This window comes from Saccostrea echinata, unplaced genomic scaffold (assembly GCF_033153115.1).
Source record: "Saccostrea echinata isolate AGI-Se365-2 ecotype Australia unplaced genomic scaffold, CSIRO_AGI_Sech_v1 ptg000011l, whole genome shotgun sequence".
Classification (NCBI taxonomy): Eukaryota; Metazoa; Mollusca; class Bivalvia; order Ostreida; family Ostreidae; genus Saccostrea; species Saccostrea echinata.
Window position 1 is genome coordinate 3,482,885 of NW_026889760.1, and position 17,171 is coordinate 3,500,055.

Consider the following 17,171-nt stretch of genomic DNA (forward strand, 5'->3'; position numbering starts at 1 on the left):
ATCATAGAGCGAAAAATTATCTGTGATGGCGAATTTAAACATCCACTGTTGAATTGATTTTTGTTCAACGTTGGTATTTAAAACACTCCCATCTAATTATTTTACGTTCTTCTGGTATGTTGTGATTTGTTGATAAGGAAAAGAAACTACACACTGCTGGTGCGCTTTAAAAGACACCAGAGCATACCTGTATTAAACAAGAGAGGGGTACAAAAGTATCTAATAGTTTTGCCAGTATATAGTATACCATTGAAAGCCATTGTTAATTGTTATCTAACGATTGCACCTCCTTGAAAGTATACTATATATGAACATTTTATTGCTTGTTTTGGAATCTGCCCCCCCCCCCCCCGCGACCTGATTTACATTTCTTCTCACATGTCTGCGAGGAAAATATAACTGATTTCTGCGAACTCATTTCCCAGTCTTGTAAAATATCTTTACGTACATACTGAGATTAGAGGTCCACATGTTCTCAAATTTTAACTATAGGTTAAACTTGTAATCAGGATGCTTTCATTAATGTAAAGAATCCTAGGGCGAGTCCTTGAACTCGAGTTATGGCCGAGGAAAGAATTTCATATTCTTCTAAAATCCTGACCTCTATCTTGTAAATGACTTTCTTAGGGTCAGGGCATGCTCTTGAGTAAGGTTCAACTTTTTTTCTCAAGAATAAGGTTTCTATGTTTCTCCATATCAAAGTTTGTACCTACAGCAATATCTTAATACTTTTATACGTTGTGTCCTTGTGTTAAAACGCAAAAAGATGGCGTTTATTTGCAATCTTCAATGCGTTTAAACGCAAATCACTTTGCATCTAATTGCTAAAGATTGCGATTTAACGCAATCTTTTGCATTTAATTGTAATTATTTTGCGCTTTAACGCAAATAATTTATTGCGTTTAAGTCAACAACGCAATCTTTAGCGTTTAAACACAATGATTATTGCTTTAAAACGCGATCTTTTGTGTTTCAACGCAATCTTTACTGCGTTTAAACCCAATACAAAATATCTTTTTTATGCCCCTGTATCGAAGATTCGGGGGTATATAGTTTTTGCCCTGTCCGTCCGTTTGTCTAGCTGTCTGTCTGTTTGTCCGCAAAAACTTTAATATTGCCCATAACTTTTGATTGACTTGAGCTAGGGCTTTCATATTTCACAGGTATATTCCTCGAGACAAGACCTTATTTTTTGTACCAACATATTTGATTTGCATTTGAGAAAGTTTAACCTTTGCTATAAGTTGCCGTACGGGGGCGTCAGTGTTTCACAAACACATCTTGTCTTTGAACTGGCTTCACGGGTTCTTTACTTTTGCAGATAAAAACTGTAAGATACTGTTTATTAAATATGTATATTAATTCTAAAGATGTTTAACATTAATATAAAATACAGTTAAACTTCAGTATCTCGACATAGGATCTGTCGACAACCAGGGATATACTTGAGATATTTCTGAGTATGACAACACCGGCGATCTGATGCAAATCGGTTTTGAACATGTTAAACTTTAAACGAGGGATCCGAGAATTTCCACGTATTTCTTGCAGATCGCTAGTCCGAAATATCAATCATTTTTCAGGCTTTTCCACAATTTTTATATCTTCCGTGCCAGGAAAACTTGATATTTTACATGCGTATTTCATGTGACAAGAATTCCTTCGGGTACCAACATATTTAATCTTTTGACCTTGGAGTTTGATCCTCTTTTGTAAAAAGTTTCCCAACTTTAACCTTGTCCATAATTTTTGAACAATTGGTTCTACGCCTTTAATACTTCAGTCTTCACGTGTGTATTTAGCGTGACAAGACCTTTCCATGGGTGTAAATATTTTTTACCTTTAGACAGTGACCTTAGAGTTTTACCCACTTTTAAAAAGCTTTAACCTTGTCCATAACATTTGAACATTTAGTACTGGGGCTTTTAAATTTTACAGACATATTGTATATTGTGAGAAGACCTTTCTTTGGATACCAAAACACTTTGGCCTTTTGACCTTGACCATGGAGCTTGACCTACTTTTGAAAAACTTTAACCTTAATTCGCCATAACTTTTGAAAAGTTGGTGCTACGGCTTTTATATTTTACATGTGCAATCTCTTACGACAAGGTATTCCCCTGCGTACTATTAATTTTGACCCTTTGTTTTTGACCTTGGAGTTTGACCCACTTTAAGAAAACAATAACCTTGACCATAACTTCTGAATTTGACTGTCATATTTACCAGGTATATCCATTGACACAAGTCCTTTCTTTGGGTATCAACAATTTTGATCTCTTGACCTTGACCTTGGAGTTTGACTTGCATTTAATGACCTTTGCAATAAGCTGCCATACGGAGGAATCAGTATTTCACAAGCACATTTTGTTTTTGTTTTTTGTTTGTTTGTTTGGGTTTTTTTTTTTGGGAGGGGGGGTGAACTTCTAAAGCCTGTGGCTGCGCAGTCAAGCAGGTGTATTATGTACTTTATAGCTGCCAAGTACTGCACTTGTCAATTTAACTGCATATACCCAAAGAAGGTTTACACTATGAAGATAATATGGGCTCGTTTTCAAGTGATAGAGAATTACTTCGATGATCAAAATGCAAAGCCCATCCAACATTTTTTTCGATTCATCACAGTCGTTGATTGACGGTTTCTGGTGAGGCTCCGCCCCTCGATATATTCATTATTTTATTTCTCTTGAATACATGTTAAAAGTATATATATACTATCAAACTAAAAGTTATAATCTATTTGATTATATACAATACTAATATACCAACATTGTTTAATTTGAATTATTTATCAAGGTCAGGGCATAATTTTCCTCTCCATTTTTACCCTAAAGTAAATTTGGAATGCTTTAGTTTTTCATTTAAAAAGTAAATATATAATAAGAAGAACACAAATTAGTTTGATTTTTAACAAAAATTTAGAGAAAAAAGGGGGCATGCATTATTTACAGATTTAAATATGAAGCTAACAAACAGTAATCAATCTATAAAGTCCACTGAAACAATAAATTTTGGAGCAGAGCAAACACGGACCTCTAAAATCATCAAAGGTGGGATCAGGTGCCGTCGAGGAGTGAGCATTCCCTGTCGACCGGTCCCACCCGCCGTATGCTCATTGTCATGATAGGGCAAACGGAAACAACCTTAGACAATTCAGTGTTTAAATAATGGCCTAACAATTAGTATAAAAAACGCCAGCTAGTATTCGACTTAATGATAAATTGTATATGTTGACAAGGTCATTTTATCGATCATAGAACTTGCGAAATGGTTACCTTTAACGAGATTGTTGATATCCTAGTTTCATAAACTTATTTGTCATAGCTTGCCTCGTTTTAGAAATTGTTCCTACGTGGAGCAGGCTCGTGATAGTACATAAGTAAGGGAAGTTGACGATAGAAAAGCTGAAGTCATCACGTTTATCATAAATTTTTGTTGTTAGGATACCATTAATGGTCTTTTCTAGTAAAATATCCAAATATGAAACCAAAATGTCAGACTCTGTGGTATCTTTTATTTTGAGTTCGCTGGGATATATCGACATATGAATGGAGGTAACTATTGCTTATTGATATTACGTCGTCGATATATATAAATATCGAGTTGAAGGCCACAGCAATTGTCTTCTTTTTCTGCTGTAGAAGTTTTTAATAAATTCTGTTTCATATAAACACAAAAGTGCTAGTAACGGGACGCAATTGGTACCCATGGGAATCCCGACAGATGGTTGGAAGACTAATCTCTAATAACCACTTTTTGGTGCCATCCTACTTGCATCTTGCATGGTACATGTGCACTTTTTAACAATCTTAGAAAAAGACATTCATTGCATCTCTCTCTCTCTCTCTCTCTCTCTCTCTCTCTCTCTCTCTCTCTCTCTCTCTCTCTCTCTCTCTCTCTCTCTCTGATTATACTAGTTCTTGAATGTTTGAATAAAACGAATTTGATCAAAGGTATTCTAATTTTCAACATTCTACTGACTGGTACCAATATTAATTCACCGAAAGATATGAATATGAGAACTGTTTTGATTTAGTAGTGTGTACTTGATTATAGGTACAATCATTATAGTAGTATGCAGAAGAATCCATTACATTTAATGCAATAAACATAAATTATGTTACAGTCGTGGAGTTCCTGAACTCACACACCATCCAATGAACCATTTCCACATGCTATGAAATGCGTACTTTTAATTATCTTTAAAAACATTAGAATTGTATTCATTATTTGAAAATTAATTATTTTTTGCTAATTTTAGCATTCTATATGGTTTACAACATGTAGTTGTATATAAAAATAGATAAATTTGGAGTCAAATCAATTGCTATTTATATATTTCAAATACAATTGTATTACTTCAGATGTATTTGTTCCACTTCAGATATTTCATTTTCTTAATATTTCCACTTAGATACTCTGTAACAAACAGATTGTTACTTTTATCCAAACATATATCATACGGATCCTGCAGATCACAGTTATCTATATAACGGAGGAACTTTCCATCCTGGTCTAGGATGTGAATACAGTCTGCTGACAGAATACGACCCTGGTTGTCAGTTATTATTCCCCAAGGAGTAAATGATTTGGCTTTCTTAAGTGTATCTAAACTTGAATTTCCGAGCTTGGTTAACTACATGTACAACTACAGCACCAGCTCCACTGTCAGCCACAAAGATAAGTGCTGGTGCTAGGAAAACAACTAGGAATGATTGAATGCACATTATTTATGTAATTTACATAAATTTAGGGGGATAGTCCATAATCCATACGCGACACTACCTCTCCTTTTCCATGAGAGAGAGTGAGAGAAAAGAGAGAGAGAGAGAGAAAAAAAAAATACATCACAATAGTGATGTTGCATTCTTTTATTTCCCATTCAAATCTTTTTTTTTTCTAAATTACTTATCGAGTGATTTAAATATCTATGAATAAACCAACGTATAGTTTCGCTTTTTAAAATTGTTGATTTTTTGCTAAATTGTAGATAAGTATCTCTGTTATATCTCAGTTATATATTTTACAGCTCAGCTTGAAAAGAAATTGGGATAAGAATGGACTTAACTTTCACAAATTTGTAATGGAAAACGATGAAATATCGCAATAACAGATTAAATGTGTGAAACTTACTAATACATGAAATGTATGGAGATAACGAACAGTATTCAAGCTCAAAATTCCATCAAACACTACAAATTTTGGAGCAGAGCAAATACGGACTCTAAAACATCAGAGATGGGATCAGGTGCCATGCCCTACCAACCGGTCACACCTGCTGTGTGCTCCTTGTCATGATCGGGAAATAACAAGAAATTCCGTCAACAATTCAGTGTGTAAATAATGGCCTAACAATTAGAATGAAAAACATCAGTTAGCATTTGACTTAATGATAGATTGTATTTGCTGACAAGGTCATTGTATCGACCATAGAATTTACGAAATGACGACTTTATACGAGACTGCTGATATTCTTGTTTCATCAACTTGTTTGTCAATAACTTACCTCGTTCTAGAAATTGTTCATACGTAGAGCATGCTCTTGCATATCGAATCAACTGAGATCTATAAACCCCGTATGCAGGTGATGCAGGCTGCATTGCTGCATCAGTAAGGGAAGTTGACGATGAAAAAAATTAAAGCCATCACGTTTATTCGTTAAAACGAATTCTCTAATTTGTTATAACGATTTAAATTTGTTAAAATAGATTTGACAAATCGTTATATCGAATTCATACATATTTTTCTATAGATCCTGATTGTTAAATTTGACTTCACGAATTTAATTCGTTATAACAAAATTTTGAATTTGTTATAACAAATTTTAGAATTCGTTTAAACGAATTTAATTCGTTATAACAAATTTTTGAATTCGTTATAATGATTTCAACAAATTTGTTATAACAGATTAAAATCGTTATAACGAATTCAAAGAAATTTTTATAACGAATTAAATTCGTTATAACAAATTCAGATCTACAATTCGTTATATCGAATTCGAAAATATTTTTGATAGGTCCTAAATGGGCTTCCGTAGTTTTTCCCTGATGTACTTAATTTTTGTATTTCCTAAATACAAGGGTTTACCTTATAATCAAACTGGATTGTTAGCTAGCGCGCATCATGGAATATGCCAATAGAGCAATTGCTATTCATAACGCCATGTTCACTGAATAACGTTGTTTATTTCTTAAAAATAACTATAATATTAACAAGACAATACAGAGCATAATATACAGTAAGATCGTGATGCTTTGAATTTTCTAACGTCCTCAAGATGTCCTCACCGGAGTTACATTGAATAGCTTAGCCATGTCATTCTTGAAGAAAAAAAAGAAAATGAGACGTATGAATGTAAGCGTTGTAGGTATAAAGAATTTCAGAAAAAGTATATAATATATATTATACTTATTAATATTTCTCAAAATACGAAAAAACATGATAATACATGTCTAAGAAAGAACACTTCATTACTTAGACGATTTACATATAAAGATCAAAGTACATGCCAGTTTAGTGATTTGCAAAAGCATTAAAGATACAAATTAAAGTTTCTTTACCATGAAGGTGATCTGGTTAGGATGGTAGGGTATCCCCCCTAATTTGTCACATAGCTTCATATGTTCTTTCTCCGGGTCACCAGGGACTAACACAGGTTTTTCAGGGCCATGCACCTACATATACAGACAACAAGCAAATCAAAAATATATGTTTAACTTTTTATTAACATGTTTACTCTAAAGATAGATTTTTGCTTAAGATTTTGAAGTACTTTTCCTTTGCTAATAGACTTTTTCATTTCATCAAATTGTCAGTACATGTATTGCAGAAAAAAAAGTTCTAGAAACTTTCTTGCTCTGATATTTTTTTTTCTTAAGATTTGCAAACGGTGATCTATTGAGCTGTTACTTGTATTCGAGTTTTTTGGTATCAGCAGTGTAATATTTACGGGGGAAAATGAAAATACTTTATACAATCAATTTTTCTTAAATAATGAAAAAATTATCACATCAATGCAATGCAAAAAAAAAGCTAACCTGATTGGAAGCTACACTTACAAGAATTTTGAAATCATGACTTGTTTAGAGAACTTACCGATTCCAGCTGCCTACAGATATTATTTAGCTCACTCATTCTGTCCTCAAAGTCATCAGTAAAAGCTTTAGGATCCAGAACAATAAAACATTGTCCCTAAAATGTCAAATATGTAATTATTTCAACCTTAATTTCTTATAATATACTACTGGAAAAAATCACTCAAAATAATACAGATACATGTATTTTATACTGATTAAATTCTCTACAAAAACAATAATAATGTATATGTTGTTTATATCTTTGATTGTTTGTTTATATTTCTGTAATATATTTTAAAAACTGCGCTTAGAAAAGGTGTGTTTCTTCGGGCAAAGGATAAAAGGTTTTTGAAAATATTCTGACTATGTAAAGATGCAGATGAAATTTATTTTGAATGATTTTGTCATCTATGCCAACTGTCCGTTAAATATTTCCACAAAAAATGAATGCTTAAAAATTGATGTTTTATGTGGGAAATATCTGTGCAGAGACTAAAAGAATCGGTCTCATTTGGAAAAGTCTAAGTTGCAGATTTAGAGACAATCATTTTTTAAAAAAAAAACTAATCAAATTAATGATCAGATTAAGTTTGGTTAACCACCTTTTGCGCTTTCCGGTACAGCATCTAGATTTAAATTTGAATAACAGATGACAAAAATTACACAATAAATGAAATCGATTTTTTTTGTATAACTATCATTGAAAGTAGTGCAATTTAGAGAATGTGAAATAAGTACTCTAAATGAATTGTACATGTACATTACAAACTGAAACCGAATTAATTTAAAGAAAGAAAAAAACTTATTTTAGGAATTCAAAGGATTATTTATTAAAATCATTAGCTTTAATTGGATACTTGTAAGACACATGTATTTTTTTCTCCAACAATTAACATATCTAAAGTAAAGGAGCTCTAGGTCAACAATCTCTAAAACATGCCTAATGACAATTCAAAATGATATTATTTTTCATTTTAAAATAAATGACCTTTGATATACCTATTTTTCCTTCAACATTGATAGATACAAATCATCAGACAAACATACAAAGAAAAGAGAAAACATCATACCAAATGATCAGAAAAAAACATTTACTACATTTTCATCGATGAAATACTAGTACTGTCATTTATTTATTGAATAAAATGGTATTCTGTCACAGTGAGAAAGAATATTAAAGTGATATTTTGTCACAGTATGAGAGAATGTCAGAAGTTTGGCAAAATTCAAGATTTTCCTTCCCTTCACAAAGAATGTTGTAACAAATACTCCCTGGCTTATTATAAGAAAGAGAGGGTAAATAAACTAGACCTAAAACTTCTAAAGTTTCTCAAAGTATGTTTTTGAAAGCCATGTTTACAATTTCACAATCACTTAGCTGTCTCAACTACTTAACTATAACGTCACAGCCTATGACCTGTGCTAGGAAAAGACAGAGGCAAAGGGAAAATCAAAGAAAATGTAATAAACAGAAAAATCAATGTTTGGTTGCTGGATACTCGTGAGATAGGATTTTTTATTATTTTCACTCGTGCTGTGCACTCGTGAAGATTTTTTTAAAAATCCTGTCTCACTCGTGAAATAAATTCCATATCCAACTACTAACCATTGAATATCCCCTATGTATTAAAGTATTCTGAATACCAGATTAGCGACTCTCGTTGCTCCCTTCCACTGTCGTATGTGTGGACCAAAGGCTCCTCCACTGAGTATTCCTGTTAGGACCTCTACCATCATGGACAACCCGTAACCCTTATATCCACCTGTCATGGCAGATAAAGGTATTCAGCATTATTTACACTTAAAGTATAAAAATTGATGTGGTCAAAGCATCAACGAAATTCAAATGATTATCTTATTTGGAGGATTTATTACCAATTAGGGTTGATTGTACATGTGTAAAAAAGGTCCAAATCTTTATTTTTTTAGTATCATACACAAAAATGTTAAATTTTTTCTGTTATGATAAATATATGAACCATATCAAAAACAATATTACAAATAAAGAAATTAAAAAACAACTAAAATTAAAAAAATTCTCATACTGCTCTCTTCCTTTCCTCCCAGAGGTAACAGGCCTTTGATTTTCTTAGGGTCGTAAGTTTCCTATTCAAAATAAGATTGAATGTAAAAATTTTAATATTTGTCATAATTTTTAACTGTTTGAGTGACGCCTTAATCATATTCAAGTGCCATACATTAAATGACTCACATTTCCATCGGCATCTACCGCCCAGCCTGGTGGAAGTGGAAGATTCTTTCTGTCTTGAATCTCAATCTAAGCAACATCAGCAAAGATAAATTCATAACATACCTAGTGAAAACTAGATTCTTTATAATGTTACAATGTTCTTACCACAGATGTGTATTAATTTTTTTATTCAGTATTATTTAATATTGTATTATGTATTGTACTTTGGCATTTGCGTTACCTTTCCCAGCGCTACACTAGAGGTAGCCAAGTCTAACACGAAGCTGTCGCCATCTTTAGCCGGTGCAGCCACACTTATAGGATTTGTCCCAAGAATTTGCTGCAAAACTAAAACTTGTTTTATTGTCGATTGAAAATTATGAGAAAGAATCAGAATTACTATCATAAAAATAAGATAGTATAGAAGAATAGAGGGTGGTCCAGAAATTTGAAAAAGTGTTAAGAACGGACAAAGGAGCAAATTGGTTTCTGCTGTTATTCATTTCAACACATTTAGATAAGTAAAAAAATTAGAATACTTAAATGAACTATGTAAAGATATTTAAATGTATATCAATGCGTAAGTACATGAAAAAAATATATTTGATATGAAATATATACCTCTTTTTATCTCGTTGGGTTAAGAACTGGTGAGGTATTAGTAAAAGACATTCCCTGAAACAAAAAACTGCAGTAATGAGGTTACAGGTAGCATCACTGAACTCACAATTGTTATTCTACATCTAATTAGACCTCTACAAAATCCCAACTGTAAATTTAACTGTTTAAGTTGCATATTGCTTTTAATAAGTCCATCTTTCTGTCGTACTATTAGACCATGTTCTAGAGCTCTAAGAGAGAACCATCCGGCTATCCCAAAGTGGTTTGATCCTGGAAGTAGAAGGAGCAGTGGATTTGGAAAAAATCTTCCGATTAAGAAATTGTCATTTAATTTCGTGGTATTTTGTAATGTGGATCTAATCCGAGGATCGAAACTAATACAAATCTCAACGAATCAACTGATGAATGATCGAGAAATAATAACAGTACCTCGAACTGTGACCATTCCTATCCCTGCCTCTTTTGCCTTCTTGATGGCCAGATCCACAGCGAACTTCCCAATAACTGGACCTATTCCGAAAAAAAAACATTAAAGGTAAGAAAACTGGTTAAAAAGCTTACTTACTGATCTACCGGTACAATTAGCTTTCAAGTGATTAGGCATCACTTTGGTGATTTTTAAAATTCTTAAAATGCAAAATCAGCCCAACAAATTATTACCGTCCTTCAGGGCGGAGCTGGCTGTTTGCTTGACGATTTTCGGGAAGCCCCGCCTCCTCTAGATATTCCTGATTTTAGTTCACTTGAATACATATCTAAAATTATAAATTAACTACTATGATATTATAATAACATAATTTGTTTTACTCGTTAAAGGGGCCTGGACACAAATTTGAAGTAAATATTTTCTCAAATTTTCTGTATAACATCATGATTTATATGTTGCTATAGAATTTCACACGGAAATATAATAAAAGCATGCTCAGAAACTTCATTTATCTGGAAATTATTGAAACTACGAATTTTGGGACGTGTTTGATTGATACATCCTTGCACTTTCATAAAGTAAACTTTATCCTTAATAACTAAGAAAAATAGAAAAACAAATTGTGTATTAATGAAAAATATTAAAACTATAATGATAAAAAATCAGAGTAGAAATGTGAGAAAGCAAAACCAACTCGCCGGTATTGTCAGCCCGTGCTCAGTGTTGTGTGCAGAGCAAACAAACTGTACACACCCGGTGAAACGTAAGCATAAACAATCAGAGCTCGTGGCCCGTTTACAAAAACAGATGTTTGAGGTAATGTATAGAATGTGTAGTTGTCATTGACTTCTAAGAATATTCATGTAAGTTCAATTCATTTAACTGTTTTTATTTTTGAATAAGCATAGAAATTTAAAATGTAAGCAATGCAACTGTGTCCAGGCCCCTTTAAATTTTCTCTAAAATTGTAACGTAAGCAAAAATATTACTCATTGCCACTTGGGTACTCAACATTTTTATCTTTGGGTTGGAAGGAGGGAAATTTTTATTTTCCAAAATAAAACTATTAGATGATTTACATAAATTATTTTTTTTTTCTTAACTAAAAGGACCATTCTCTATAAGACCGTTTTGCGGCCTACAATGACTTCAAATTTTCAAGTAGTATTTTTTTTTCCTTTAGAAGCTGCATGAATCAGCAGGGTGATGATCCAATTTAAATGATAAATGTTGATTGGTTAATGATGCTATAGTATTTGTTATGATATAAGGTAACAAAGTAATGTACTGTATATCAGTCCGTATTAGCATTAGGGCAATGGGAAAACATAAGAGGGTGGGTGTGTTAGGCAACTCCTACACATGTCATAACCACCTTAAACCAACACCAAAATTCACATGTAAGCTACTTATAAACATAAGAAGTGACTACCAATATATGAACTTGGTTTAAGGTGGTTATGACATGTAAATAAAAACTTTTTGCTTCATTTTTACGATATTTGCAGGAAAATCTAATAGATGAAAATGAAGCTATCAGCTTATGTAGATTAATTCATACTCTAAATTTTCAGTTAGAGCACATGTTTCTGTTGAATAAACAATAAAAGTATATGAGTCATGCATTTTTATTCAAAAAATGTCAATTTTTTCACCAAAAAATCTAAAATCAAAGTACTGGAAAGACGTGGAGTTATGAAATTACATGTGAAGACAACTTATTTTAACTGTTCATGTCTGCTAGAAATAAAGATTTTTTTATATACTCAGGTGTGAATACAGGTTTTTATCAAACTTTATATTGATATTTTCAATAAATAACCGAAATATTATATCATTTTCTAGTATATATTCTTATAGTTTAGTTTATTTATGCAACATTTTTGCATTTATTCCTTAGTAGTACCGCCTATATGTAAGTACTAAAAGTGGTACATGTAAAAGATATCTTTGTTGTAGTGGGAAGATACCTTTGCTATTTGTATAATTAACTTATTTGTCACATGTAACTTTTATAGATAGGGAATTACTGATGGGGCGGTTTCATAATGGGAATTTTCACCTCAACTTTTCAGAGGGACCCTCATATTTTTCTGTATGAGTGACATAAGATCTAAATATTTTGTGTTACCTGGGTGTTGAGAGGACTCAAACTATTTGGATTTCAGGAAGCAACACACTTCTTTGGTGGCATTATTAGCTACAAGAAGAGCAATTCTGTCTTAAAGAATGAAATACCAAAGGGGGTGGGGTTCCTAAGGTTACAGGTGATTGATAATTGAGTGTTGCATTTTAGAATTTTTCATCCAAACAAAGAGATTATCCGCTGTTGGTAAAGTGTCACAATTTTGATATATGCATGGTATCATCATTGACGCGACCCCCTTTTTTAAATAATATCCAAAATACCCATGACTTTGACTTTGAACGCCAAAGACTTAGCAAAGGAACAGTCACTAGCCGCGTTAAATGCCTTAGTTTTTTGATGCAGCACTGGGAACGAGAGTTGAACCCTTGGGCCTCAAGAGTTCAAACCAAGCATCAAACCCTTAGGGCCCATTTTATACCTGGGATGTTAGTCCGTGGATATACTTATTAATAAACTTTTAATATGCATTGTAAAAGGAGTTGTTGAAAATCTTCCCCGTTATTATGGAGTGGCGTTTAAAGGAGGCATAGACTTGACTTTTACATATACATATCTTTATGATATTTTGAATAGATTTTTAACTAAATATATTGTTATACATGAGAAATAATATGAAATCAAAGCAAATCTTGCTGTTAACTCATTGTACGTACCAGTATATATTTTTAATACTGCCGTTCTTAGTTTTATATACTAACTACTCATATAATAAATCAACACGTACTTGCATTAATATTTTAATCCTGCACGTCAATGGAGTCTTTATTTTTTTCTTAATTTGGAATCTATTTTATTTATACCGACTCAATTTTCATTCAATCACGAACAAAAGTTCTTCAATGTTTTGAAGAATTGATGCACAACTGTGTAAGCTTAATAGATTCTTCGAAATCATATTTCTTATATGAAGATTTCATTTGTAAAACAGGTAGCACATCTATAAAATCAATACACAATTACAAATAAAACTTATAAATAAAACTTATATGAAATAATACTTTTTAATTTAAATGAGTATTAAACATTTTTCAACATCACACGGTGTGCATTTTGTAACGATTTACATTCAAAATATGCAAAATGTGAATGCATCAAAATACTTGTCATAAAAAATTATCTTAATCCTTAAATTAAACAATTTTGTATTCATTAGTTTGATTTGATATATGCCCGACGTAAATAAACAATTTTTTTATCATTTAAATTTAGAAACATGCATAGAAACCTGATGTTTCTAGACCTACCCTTAATTTTGCATTACTTGACCACCATTTGTTACTTTTAAATCACGTGACTTAGGTGATCGATGTTGAAAAACAAACATCAGAATCATAAAATAGAATGATTAAAGTTACATAAAATCTCATTTTTAAGTAATTTTATCGTAGGCCGGAAAATGACCTTACAGAGAATCATCCTTTGAAGGAAAAAACATGCATGATAAAATTTAATTGGGCAAAGATATAGTTTTCAAGTCAGTTTAAAGTTTGAATTACTATTAGTTTATTATTTTTTTATGTATATAAATAGCTAGAATACAATAGTCTAAAGTAAATCTTATACGGTATCAATTAAATAAATAAGTGACATCGTCTCTAGTAAAATATGATCACCTTCATTCACTTCTAAGTCACAATGCACTTTATTTAATGCCATTTCATCATTACATCCTTAATCCTTTCTTCCTCGGATGCATTTTAAACTGTTTACACATGGTTTATATACACATTCCAGCCAGTGTAATTTCAACAAAGCCGACAGCTTTAATATTTATTAAAAAAAAAAATAGAAAAATTGAAGGTACTATAAATTTAGAAAAGTTGAAGGTACTATTTAAACAATAAAATGCTTTCTTTGATTATTTTTTTATAAGCAGCTTTAACAGCTGCAACCGTTAATCCTGTGCTAACAATCAAAGAAAGACATTTTATTGTTTATATTTATGCCTGTGTAAATAATCATATAAAGTAGGTTCAAGATGTTAAATATAGTTTTATTGACATCGTTGTATGTTTCATTGATGGAAAAGCAACTGCATTAGATTTCATACGGGTGGCCTGAAAGCGGAGTTGCCTGATTTATAAACGACCGTGGTTTTCTTAAGAAATAAAGAAAATATTTAATGGATATAAATATGTAAGAATGAACGACAAAAATAGAATATACATCAAAGCGTATAAAGACATGAAATGTATTTATGATTAAAAATTTCTGGCATAAAATAAATACCTCTTTTGATCTGTTTGGGTTAAAGCTGAACATGACTCGTAAATAGGCATACGCCATTTTCGATAAATAAAATACTATCTACGATATCATCACCGGGATATATATACCCTTCGCATTTGTTACACCTGACTGCTTTATTGTCAAGGGTATCGGCGTGGAATGGCGACACGTGTTCGTGCTAGTTATCTTACATTACCTTTGTTTACATTTTAGTTACGTGTATTTGTGTTTGTATGCTGCACTGACCTGTGCAACTGCTTTAAGTTTCTTTGGTATATCTTACTCTCCTGCATTAGAAGTACACAGTTATTTTTGTCGCTACCGAGTGCTGTGTAGCATACGTCCATATACACTGAAGACGACTGATTACACTGAACAGCGACTAAATGAGCTGCTTTATATAGGGTACTCAGATATAGCGAGAAACCAATCGAAAATGGCGGACAGATTCTTTTTACGAAGCCTGTTCAGCTTTAAGAACTGGCGAGGTGATAGTAAAAGACTGTGAAAGATATCCCTTCAACAAAATAATAAGTTTAATGAGGTAGAATTCCTCAAGTCTTACTTGTTTCAATTTATATGTAAATCAAACCTCGACTTGATATTCGAACTGTATATTTATATTGCTTATTTCTTTTTAATTACCAATCTCTGTGTTAAATGTTATTATTATGAGACAATATTCTAGAGCTCTAAACGATTACCACTTACCCCTCCGACTTTTCAAAAAAATTGTTTGATTATAGAAGTAGAAAAAAATGCATGGCTTTGAAGAAGATATACTGATAATGATAATTACAATTTAAATTTCGCTTTAATTTCTACAGAGAAAAATAATCTTATGTACAAAATAACAATGACACACTCACTGAACAGAACAACAACAAAAAATAAAAACAGTTATTTCAATGTAACCATTCCAGTCTCATCCTCTTTCCCATATTAGTTGTTCAAACTCTCGGTGAATTTCACAAAGACTAGACCCATTCCGTAAAGATATTAATAAAGAAACAGATGTAAAAGGGACACATAAGACTAATCTATATGTTCAAGTATTAAGGAACGAGTTTGACGATTACAATGTAAAACACACTAAAAAATTTTCCCCCGTCCACCAGGGCAATGGCGACTGTCTCTCCTTAACGATTTCCGATGAACCCTACTCACCGAAATACTTCTGATTTTCAATTCACTTGAATTCATATTTAAAGTGATGTATCAAATTATATATGTACTTTTACATTAAACATCTCATTAATTTGATACATATTAAAAATTATTCTCTAAAAAAGCTTAATCAAAACTTATTTTTCCACTTTTCCACTTGGCACTTTGCCACTTTGACTTATCGGGTTATAAAAAGTGATTTGATTATATTTTTTTTTTCTCAAACAAATATTATATCGGTACATGTATTAATCAGTTTGTTTGGGTTTTTCAACTAAAATTTGAAGGGGGAAATATGCATGCTTAAATTTATGTGGTCAGAGAAACAATTTTTAATTCACTTTTAAAGTTAAATTTAATTCAATTACGTGGATTTCAATCTTTTATAAATTATTTCAATAGTAAGAATTCAAACAAAAATGAATTTATTAGAAGAAGGCAAAAAAATGCATTTCGCTCTACATATTTCATACATGTATACTGTCATTTTTTTTTAGTTTTAGACAGGCTAGTTAAATAAGCTTGCTCCCGATTACTTTTGAGTCACAATGCAATTAATTATTATTTTCACACTGAATTGTTTACGGATTTTTCCGTTTACCCGATCAAGATAAAGGGCATAGGGCGGGTGTGGCCGGTAGACAGGAATGCCTATTCCTCCTGAGCACCTGATCCCACCTCTGTTTTCAGAGGTCCCTCTTGGCTCTGCTAAAAATTTTTAAGGATAAAATGGACTTTCGAGCTTGATCACTGTTCATCATCTTCAAAATTTATAAGTGCCATTCTTTCATTAAATTATTGGTCTGCTCTTTTCTTTGTGCATTTTTACCCGTCGCACATGGCACATGTATACTTTTTAGTCAGATGAGTGTAATTTTAACAAAGGAACATGCTTACTTCACATTCTCTCTATCTCCCTCTCTCTATCTCTCTCTAAATGTTTGAATAAAATGAATTCAATCAATGACATTCCTGGTGTGTGAAAATCATATTTTGAAATTTAAATTTGATCACTGAAAGATGATGAACACAAGATTCTACTGGATTTCATTCAATGTACATTTGTGCACATTATGCGATTCCTATACTGATTTGTTTATTTAATTATATTTATTTATTTATCTATTTATTTGTTTGTTTCTTTATTTATTTAGCAGACTAAATTTTGTGTGTTATAGGGTTTTCTACTTATATACATTGTACAAATAAATAAAGAAAATTCCAGTCCAAAATGTAACTTTTCATTCAATGAACGTCAGTACCATTTAAAAGCTGTGTGAACATGGTTTGTTGAAAACCATCAGTGTTTTT

General features: G+C 31.9%; 1 pseudogene; it reads right to left on the reverse strand.

The window, feature by feature from the left end:
- Positions 1-4,360: 4,360 nt before the first annotated feature.
- LOC133184872 (uncharacterized oxidoreductase YjmC-like) lies at positions 4,361-11,329 on the reverse strand (annotated as a pseudogene).
- Between the last annotated feature and the right edge of the window lie 5,842 nt (positions 11,330-17,171).